This window comes from Asparagus officinalis, chromosome 7, assembly GCF_001876935.1.
Source record: "Asparagus officinalis chromosome 7, Aspof.V1, whole genome shotgun sequence".
Taxonomy (NCBI): Eukaryota; Viridiplantae; Streptophyta; class Magnoliopsida; order Asparagales; family Asparagaceae; genus Asparagus; species Asparagus officinalis.
Window position 1 is genome coordinate 148,046,412 of NC_033800.1, and position 10,447 is coordinate 148,056,858.

The window sequence follows — 10,447 nt, forward strand, 5'->3', positions numbered from 1 at the left end:
GCATACTATGTTACCTTCATCGATGATCACACAAGGAATGTGTGAGTATACTTCATGAAGTACAAGTCAGAGGTGTTCAGGATCTTCAAGAAGTGGAAGGCCATGGTGAAGAATGAGACAGATCTAAAGGTGAAGTTTTTGAGATTAGACAACGGTGGAGAATACAAACTGGAGGAGATTAAGAGGTTCTGTGCTCTAAATAAGATTCGTTTGGAGAGGACTACTCTAGGGAGGGACGTCGCAACAAAATTGCGTTGTAGAGAGGATGAACTGGACATTGACGGAGCGTGCCAGGAGCATGCGATTACATGCAGGTATGCCTAAGATATTTTGGGCGGATGCGGTGCATACGAAAACTTACTTGATTAATCATGAGTTATCAGTTCCATTAGATTACGGGATTTCAGAACAGATTTGGAGTGGCAAGAAGATCAAGCTCTCACATTTGTGAGTATTCGTTTGTGTGACATATGTTCATATCAGTGACCCTGTCAGGGACAAGCTAGAGGCTAAGTCACAGAAGTGCACATTCATTGGATACGGTATTGATGAGTTCGAGTATCGTCTTTGGGATGAGAAGAACAGAAAGATTATCAGAAGCAAGGATGTGATATTCAATGAGGAGGTAATGTACAATAATAGGGATAGTACCAATGATAACCAAAGCAGTAGGATTAGTACTACGGATACAGGTGGATCCGAGTACATGGATTTAGAGGAAGTTCCAGATAGGGGCGACAAAGTTAATTCTGACCGAAGAACGGAGGAGGCTCCAGGTGCAGAGACGACTACCCAGGACGTGGAGCTAAGGAGGTCATCCAGGATACCCAAACTGAATCCCAGATATCTCTCATCACTTGATTATTTGCTTTTGACAGATAGTGGAGAACCTAAGTGCTATGAGGAGGCTAGTGAGTGAATCTCAACAGTAGGAGCATACGTTGCTAGAGGAGATGAATTCTCTGCATACTAATGAGACATGAGAGTTAGTCCAACTACCTGCACAAGCACAAAAGAAAGCTTTGCATAACAAATGAGTCTATCGGGTCAAGTAGGAGAGTAATGGAAGCAAGAGATACAAGGCCAGATTAGTCGTAAAGGGGTTCCAACAGCGAGAAGGAGTGGACTATATGAAGATATTTTCCCACGTTGTGAAGCTCACCACCATCAGAGTGGTGTTGACCTTAGTAGTTGCAAAAGATCTTTAACTTGAGCAGTTAGATGTGAAGACTGTCTTTCTTCATGGTGACTTGGATGAAAAAATCTACATGAAACAACCTATTGGCTTCACTAAAGAAGGAAAGGAAGAGATGATGTGTAAGCTCAAGAAGAGCTTGTACAGATTGAAACAGGCCCCGGGACAGTGGTACAAGAAGTTCGATAACTTCATGCAGAACAATGGCTACAGAAAATGCAATTCAGATCATTGTTGCTACTTCAAGAGGTTCGAGTTTAGTTTTATCATATTGTTATTGTATGTTGATGATATGTTAGTACTGCAGGGATACGTGGATGCGGATTTCGCCGGTGAACATGATACGAGGCGGAGCACCACAGGGTATGTTTATACATTAGCGTCGACATCAGTGAGTTGGGTTTCACGTCTGCAGAAGATTGTAACTTTGTCTACAATTAAAGCTGAGTATGTCGCGGTGACTGAAGCAAGCAATGAGATGATTTCGTTGAACGAGTGCCTGGAAGAGTTGGATCGAAACAAGGGAGAGAAGTTCTTTACTGTGATAACCAGAGCACTATACATCTTACCAAGAATCTAGTATATCATGTCAGAATGAAGCACATCGATATACGATACCATTTTATACGCTCACTGATTGAGGACATGAAGTTACATCTAGAGAAGATTTTGGGGAGTCAAAATCATGCAGATATGTTGACGAAAGCAGTGATCATTGACAAACTGGAGTTGTTCGTAACTTTAGTTGGCCTTCACGTGTAGGAGATGAAGGCGGAAACACACCAGGAGGATCACCAGGATCGCCTGGTTGATGATGATTGAAGAATGATTTTTTTCAGTGTAGGAGGATGCTTGCGAAGATGGAAGAGTTCGGGTGAGCTCGTTGATTGTGCTTTGGTCTTCAAGTGGGAGATTGTTAGTCTAAGGGATGTACACTCAAAGATGGAATCAAACAAATTGTTAGATAACAGGCTTACTAATCTGTTTTGGTAACATGATTCTTAATTTGTTTTGGTAACAGGTGTAGGCATCGAAAATTGCCTATAAGTTTCCGTGAGCAGCTCAAAGCTAAGAGGAGATGAGGAATGTTATTATCCAAGTCACAGAATCTTGATTGGCGTCGATGAACGCTTGAAGTGAATCGACGAACTACGTGGAGTAACGGAATTTCAGAATAACGAAGACACGAACTGATCGAGAGTCCCGCGTCGCTTACAAAAGACGAAATGACGCTCCTATCCCGGGTTAATCCACAATGATCTAATCATCAGAGCTTATAGAACTCCTCGCCGGCTTTCCAACACATTTTGAATCACTCAAATCCGAGTTCGGATGAAGAAGTTACGACGAAAACGGACAAATGTATAAAACGGAACGTCTCAGCCTGAGTTGAGACACCCCAAGGTGTCTCGGCACAAACGAGACACCCAAGGGTGTCTCGGCTCAGGCCGAGACACCCCAAGGTGTCTCCAGCCCCTAAAAATGCTCGTTATGCGATTTTAACCGTCCGGATCTCCTTTTTGGGGGGGGGGGATCTGGAATTTTGGAGAATTGGCGAGGTCCTACCGGATTGAACATTGATCGAGTTCTTCAACGCAAGAAAGAGAGATTATTCAGATCTGCATCACCCGCATCCGTTCCTTAGGATTATCCCGTTGCGATAATCCTGAGAAAAGCAATTATCTCGCCGTTCCCGAGATAAGCGCTTCTGCTTCTAGATTCCTTCGCGAATCGACGGATTTCTGGATCTGATCTGATTGTCAGGTAGTCCACGGATATCGACATCCCCATCACAGGCTAAAGACACATGCAAACAAGAAACGACAAACGGATCTTGCGTTATTTTCGAGAGAGTTGTAACATTTCATTTTTTTATTCTTTTTTATAGAATATTTTGAATTCTTTGTAAGCAATCAATATTATAATAAATTCGACAATGAAAACAACTTTCAGTGAAAACAAACTGGCGACCACAGTGGGAGCCAACAGCCTCGCTGCCGAGGCTGTCGTGACGCAACCGGCATTTAAGATCTGGGTGAATGAAGAGATCGAATACGAGTTCGATCAACAAAAGTTTAAAGAGTACCTGTCTTCCTCCTCCTCCAGATCCGCCTCTCCAAACAGGCGCATGAAGGCCTCCTCTTCCAGGAATGCTTGCGCGACTCAGGGTTGAAGAGCAGGAAGGCCTCCTCTTCCAGGAATGCTCGCGCGACCTCAGGGTTGAAGAGCCGAGATCCCCTCGCCGCCGCTGCACCCACGCACCGCGACGTCCCTGCGGCATCCAAAGAGGTCAAAACCGCAGATCCGGACCTCCCCTCCGCCGTGAAGATAACTGCTAAAGGTGCTCTGACTTTGTCGAAGAGGGCGCGCCAAAGACGGCGTCAACGCCTTGCACGACAATTGGCTAAGGCTTCAGAGTCGATGGACGGGATCCGCTATATTGAGGATCTGAAATCCAGGCAGCGCCGAGAACAACAACGGCGAGCAACCAACACCTCCTCCAAGATGGAAACGAACGAATGGGTTCGTGTTAAGAGGACCCGTTCCACCCTTGAGGAGCGAATCAAGAAGCATCGCGCATTGCTCGCGCAAGCCCAAGTCCTTTTGCAGAAAGCGAAAGAAATACAGAAGGAAGAGATAGTTGAGAAACCGCCAAAGCGCAAACATGTGTGGATGCCGAAGGTAAAGCCAATGCTTAAGGCGAAAATGAACGAAGTTACCATCCGGACTTCGCCACCAGATCCCGTTTCTCCTGTCCCCGCATCTCCGATGGAGCCGAGTAATAGAGTGGATCTCACAAAATTCAGAGTTCATTTGAAAGGTCTCCTCGGTCCTTTACCAGAAGATCGAGGTAAAGCACCCGTGAAGGAGCGATTGAGACCTTTGAAAAGTCCCCAAACAACAATCCAGACGGAGGGTTGTACCAATCCCCCCAAGAAAGATAATAAAGGGAAAGTCCCTGTTACCAACCACATTGGATTGCGGGTTGAAGTTCAAGAGCCCGTTAGGTTTTCAGGCTCACAAAAGCGTAAACCTAAACGTGTGACTCTTAGAGATGCCAAAAAGGCATCATATCCCCAGAAGAAAACACATTTGTCAAATGATGATGTTATACCTAGGAGGTCGTGCCAACACCCTATGGGTTGCTCCAGTCATCGAACTGATGAGTTGTACTATAGGACTGGGGGTACGAATAAATCCCAAAAAAGAAACGTTCGAGACACAGATTCTCATTGTCTATGTGCCAACATAATCAAGGCAGTGTTATCAGAATGCTGTTGTTCTAAGGCCCCACGAAGAGTTTCTGTGTTTGAGAGAATCTCCACCAGAACATCCGAGGTCAGACCAAGACACTTCCGTAGAAGGAAACCTACTCTTTAGGAGGATGAATTTCCAGAAGTGTCCGTCAATATGACCGGGAGAGGGAAGTCAACGTGACGCTTTAGTCTGGATCAGTTTGCCGAGGTATCCCAGCGTATTACTCGATTACGATCGGGGACCAATAGACGAAGGGATTACCAGAGAATGCAGAAGGGACTCCCTTCAGATGATGAAACTTCGGATGTTTGCTCGGATGCTTGCTCAGATGCATGCTCAGCGATGGCTTCCGATGACACAGCATCAAGTGCAGGATAACCCTACGAGTCACTTATGATTAGCGCCAAACAGATGGCTAAAATACTGGAGGATGCCTTGACTAAGCAGAAGGAAAATTTCAAGTTCGAAATGGAAATGGCCATGCAGCAGATGAGAGAAATGCATGACCAACAGATTGCGGTGCTGACAACTCATCAAGGAGAATCCAGCCGTCGCAATAATCCTAACCAAGGTGATAATGAACGGAAAATAGAGGATAATGCCAACATGAACACTCCTCCTGTTAATAACAATAATGGGGGTGGCCCCTCAGATGATAACAATACGAAGGAGGACCACGTTACTTCTCCCCGAAACCACTCGAAGACAGATACGAGTGAAGATAAGAAAATGAGGGATTTGAAAAGCAAAATCAACGCATTGATGAGTGCTCAAGAAGTAAAAAGGTCTGGAATATCATGTCCATACCCAAGGGAGTGGGAATCAATTCCATACCTGGTGAAGTTCAACTTGATCAATTTTACGCCGTTTGATGGAAAGGGTTCCCCGACCCAGCACTTAATATATTTTAAGTCTCATTTAGGAATAATCTCCAAAAATGAACCTCTAATGGTGCGGTCATTTGTTAACACTCTTCGCGGAGCAGCCTACGATTGGTATCGCCGTCTCAAGCTAGGGAGTATCAGAAGTTGGGATGACATGGAGGACACGTTTCTAACGAACTTCTTCGATGACGACACTGAGATTTCAATTGGTACATTATTTGACGAGAAACAGAAAAATGGTGAGACGGTTGAAAACTTCATCAAGAGATTCTGGAACAAAGCGATGAACTGTAGGGATCCGGTCAGTGAAGACTTCATCCTCGAGACTTGTCACAATAATCTTTCGCTAGACATCCTCGAAGCTATGGGAATGGCACCACCAAAAACTTGGAAAGATTTAAAGGTACGAGGAGAATGAGCCGAAAGATTCCTTAAGAGGAAGAAGACTGAAAGGGGTCAAGCGGCAAATAATACTCCACAACAGAACTTTGTTCCTAAAGGTAAAGGAAAGGCACAAGCGAATGCGGTGGATGCGAACCAAATATTCGAAGTACAAGCGTAACCGCAACAACAGTAAAAAGTGCCTCAACAATCAAGGTGGCAACAACAACCTCAGAAACAGAAGGCTTCAAAACCAAAATTCCCGAAGGTCTACTCATTCAAAGAGGATGAAGTCCCCGGTATCTTCAAATACCTCATAGAGAATAACAAGATTAAGTTGTCTCCGATCCAAGATCAGGAAGATGTTAAAAGAATTAGTGACCCGAAGTACTGTGCATTTCATAGAGCGGTGCACCATCCCACCAAGGCATGTTACGCTCTCAAGGATAAGATCCAAGCTTTAATCGATGTCGGAGTCATCACTATGAAGCAACATAAAGAGAAGAAGGTGGGCGCGAATGCAGTGTCGATCAGTTTTAGATCCGTTCCTTTGAACTGGTTTCAGTCTGAGCTAGTAATAAATGCGGCGGTAAAGACAGTGAATGACGATCCTCACAAGCAATGCCAGAAAGGACTCGTACCACACACGGCTCCAAATGGCGAGATTCTCTGGGTTCAGACCGATCTAATTAGAGACGAACAAGGGACCAGATCCTCTTTCAAGAAAAAGTCAAAAGGAAAAGGTAAGTCTTGTTGTGGAGCCGCATCCATTTCAGAAGGAGACGGCGACAGAATTCCTACTTTCCCACTTTCTGAAGATGAACATGAAGCTTTTGTGACGTGGAGAGGGAATGAATATCATTTCAAGTATCCGGATGCCTCCGAGCAGTTAGCTGAACAAGGGGTGACCAAAGATATTCCCTCCAAGACATTGGCGGAAATGGGGGTGATCGGGGAACTGCCCGTCGTCAGGGGCCGGTAGTTGGCAGAAAAACGGGCAGCCCAAAAAAGGGGCAAAAAGGGAAAGGAGGGCCTATACAGCCAGAAAGTCCAAAACCCGAAGCAGTCTCGGCTCAATCTACCGATTAGGAGAGACAAACCGGGAACTTCAAGCTCTCCACCTCGTTTTGATATTATGGCGCAACTAGCTAATATACCGGCTAGAATAACGATGTATGAATTGTTGCGTCTTTCAAAGGACACAAGGGAAGCGTTACAAGAGGCCTTGTCCAATTCTGAAGTTTTCCTGACTCGGATCAAGCCATCTCCTGAAGAACCAGAGCTGCCAGTCCAACACTGCAATCTCGCGGCACACCACTTTCCCTGTATTTTTTTTTACCAAAGAAGACATGCAGACAAAGAACTCAAAGCATGATCGACCCTTGTACTTCACCGGACATATTGGTTCCAGCGTAGTCAACCGGATCCAAGTCGATCCGGGTTCCGCTGTCAGTATCATGCCACTCCGATTGATGTATAATCTCGGAATACCGGCTAATAAGCTAGCTTCCACAGTCACTACAATCTACGGATTCAACACCAGTGGGTCTAGACCATTGGGAAAGATTCGAGTAAAATGCCAAATTGGGGACTTGAAGTCAGAAGTTACCTGTTATGTGATTGACGCAGAAACATCCTATAACTTACTGTTGGGTCGACCCTGAATCCATGGTAATCTTATAGTCCCGTCAACTCTTCATCAGTGCCTCAAATATGTGGACTGTTTGTTGGGAAAAATTGCAAAGAAGAGAATAAAGAAAATTGATTTGTATTCCTTTGATTCTGATTACAATTTGATTACAAAAGAGAGGAGAACGAAATTGGTTCTTCCTCTTTGTTTAAAACTGGGTTCTTCACGGTGGCGATGGAGGGCCTCCCCCGAATGCTTGCGTCGAGTTTGCTCTCCGTTGACGATCCGATGTCTTGATTCACTGGAACGATGTCTTCTCCTCACGATTTGACGTTGTGGAGAACTTGCGTGGCAAGTTTGAGAACTCTGAACGAGTTTAGAAGAACTCTGTAAAAGAGTTGATTTGAACCGAAGATCGGTTAATAAGCCAAGGACAGAGGCTCTCTGTTGCTGAATTTAAACCGAAAATCGGTTAATAGCCAAGGATGAGGAAGCTCCTGTTGCCGAACGTTGAAGATGATCTTCCTTGAAGGATGATGCCGATCTCCTCCGAAGTTCGCCCAATGATCTCCCCTGTTGCTGTCAATTCTCAGCTCCAAAAAGCTAGCCTTCAATGGTCGATTCAAGCCAATAAAAATCCAACCTTTAACTCAGTTGAGTTTACTCGCTTTTATAGGGGATTAAGAGGGTGTAACTGCCCTCTAAATCCGCTCCTAAGTGGGCGAAAATCCCTCAGAACGTGGGATAACGGTTTTGAGGCCGTTCGGCTTGTGTTTGAACAAGTCAAAACGCCCAATCTGGCATTCAGAACCCAACTTCGCCTATTAGAATTGAGACGCGAAGTTGGGTGTTGGCTGAACATTGATGAACGCGAGGGTCACTCGTGTTTTGGTTTGTTGTAGCTTAGAAACGCGGGGGTCGCAGCACCTCTAATGGTTGCTAATATAATATTAGTCATGTTGTTGTCGCAGCCATCAAGATCAATCATCTCACATAAGAAGCTGCATTCGTGTTTATAGCTGTTGAAGCGGCGTAGGTGATTGAATCGGTGTAGTGTCTTGATGATGGTACGCGGGGAGGACTTCCACGTCTTGGTTTGAAGAGATCGTCGATTTGTAATCCTTTCTGTCAGAGTATTGCTAAAGACTGTCGTTTTGTAATCTTTGCTTTAACTCTTTGACATGTGAAAATCTTCGAATTGTAGCCTTCTGGAAGTCGTCAGATTGTAACTTCCATCATCGGTGTTTGATGGGGGATAAGCTATCTATTGTGATTTTTAGACAGCCTACAGAACCCCCTCCAAAGTTTTCGAAAGTTCGCGGTTGACTGGGACGAATTTTCGGAATACTTTGGATCTTAACTCTGATCTTAGAGCTGTTGATTCCTTGTCGTAAAGGAGTCGTTCTCTGCACTTGCTTTGAAGGCATCATGGTTGAAGGGATTTTCCACATAGGACCTGTGTGAAGGTATGTGTCATAATCCTGCTTCTGGAATGCGGGGGTGGACCCCATGCGTTTTGAATTTGAGACGCGAGGCTGAATTCGGCGTTTTGGATTTGAAACCCGGGTGTGACCTTGGCGTCATGATTTTCGTACCACTGGTCTGACCTTAGCGTTTGGTTTTCGCATCGCTGGTCTAACCTCGGCATTTTGACTTGAAACTTGGATTTGAAACCCGGGTGTGACCTCGGCGTTATCGTCTTCGCGTCGTGGGTCTGACCTCGGCATTGTGGTTTTTGCGACGCGGGTCTGACCTTGGCGTTCTGACTTAAAACGCGGCTATGACCTTGGCGTTTCGATGTGAGACGCGGAGGTGACTTTCATGCGTTTTTGACTAAGTCTTTGAGACTTGTCTTCAACTTATTCGTTTCAAGTCTTGGCTCACGTCCATTAAGCTGGTGGGCCTGAAAACATACATAGGATTTTTGGCAAACCCTCAGCCATCAACGGGTTTGATAAGCCTTTACCGACTACCGTTTGAGTCGGGCTAGCAGGCGGATTGTCCCGTTTGAATCGGGCTAGCATGTGGATTGTCTAAGTCCGTTCCACATGTAACGTTGTGCTAAGAGAATGAATCCTCTTAGACTTGATGCTATGATTTTGAATACATAGACTTTGTCATTTTTTACGAAAAAAGACTAACCGGCGACGCGTGTTAGGTGTAGGCTTATCCCTACTTAGGATTTGGGATAAGGTTTCCCATGCGTGTAAGACATGGATTTTAGTGTTATTAATAACGACCCGCTACGATGTTGAATACGTAGACATTTGTCCTTTTTTACGAAAAAAGACTAACCGGCGACGCGTGTTAGGCGTAGGCTTATCCCTACTTAGGATTTGGGATAAGGTTCCCCATGCATGTAATGTATGGATTTTGGTGTTATTAATAACGACCCGCTACGATGTTGAATACGTAGACATTTGTCCTTTTTACGGTGAAAGACTAACCGGCGCTATTATTGCGGGAATAGGCTACCCGGCAACATGTGTTAGATGCAGACTTATCTCAAATTAGGGATCGAGATAAATTCCCCCAGGCATGAATCCTGGTGTCTTTTTCACGGTGAAAGATTAACCGGCAACGCGTGTTAGGTGTAGACTTATCTCTAATTAGGGATCGAGATAAAGTCCCCCATGCGTGAAGGCATGGATTTTTGGTGTCGTTTCTTCCCGTGTGGCTTGAAACACCGAAAGAAAGTTGGAAGTGCCAGAGGTATAATATTAACTTGGCATGAGACTTATCTCAAATTAGGGATCGAGATAAATTCCCCCAGGCATGAATCCTGGTGTCTTTTTCACGGCGAAAGATTAACCGGCAACGCGTGTTAGGCGTAGACTTATCTCTAATTAGGGATCGAGATAAAGTCCCCCATGCGTGAAGGCATGGATTTTTGGTGTCGTTTCTTCCCGTGTGGCTTGAAACACCGAAAGAAAGTTGGAAGTGCCAGAGGTATAGTATTAACTTGGCATGAATTTTCACCTAAAGTGAAATTCAAAAATTTTCTTTATTATCACTAGGATAATTCTAGAAAATCTTTAATCCGCTAGGGATTTTATAATGAAAACTTGCTATTCTTGTTGAAAAAAAAAGGATTAACAA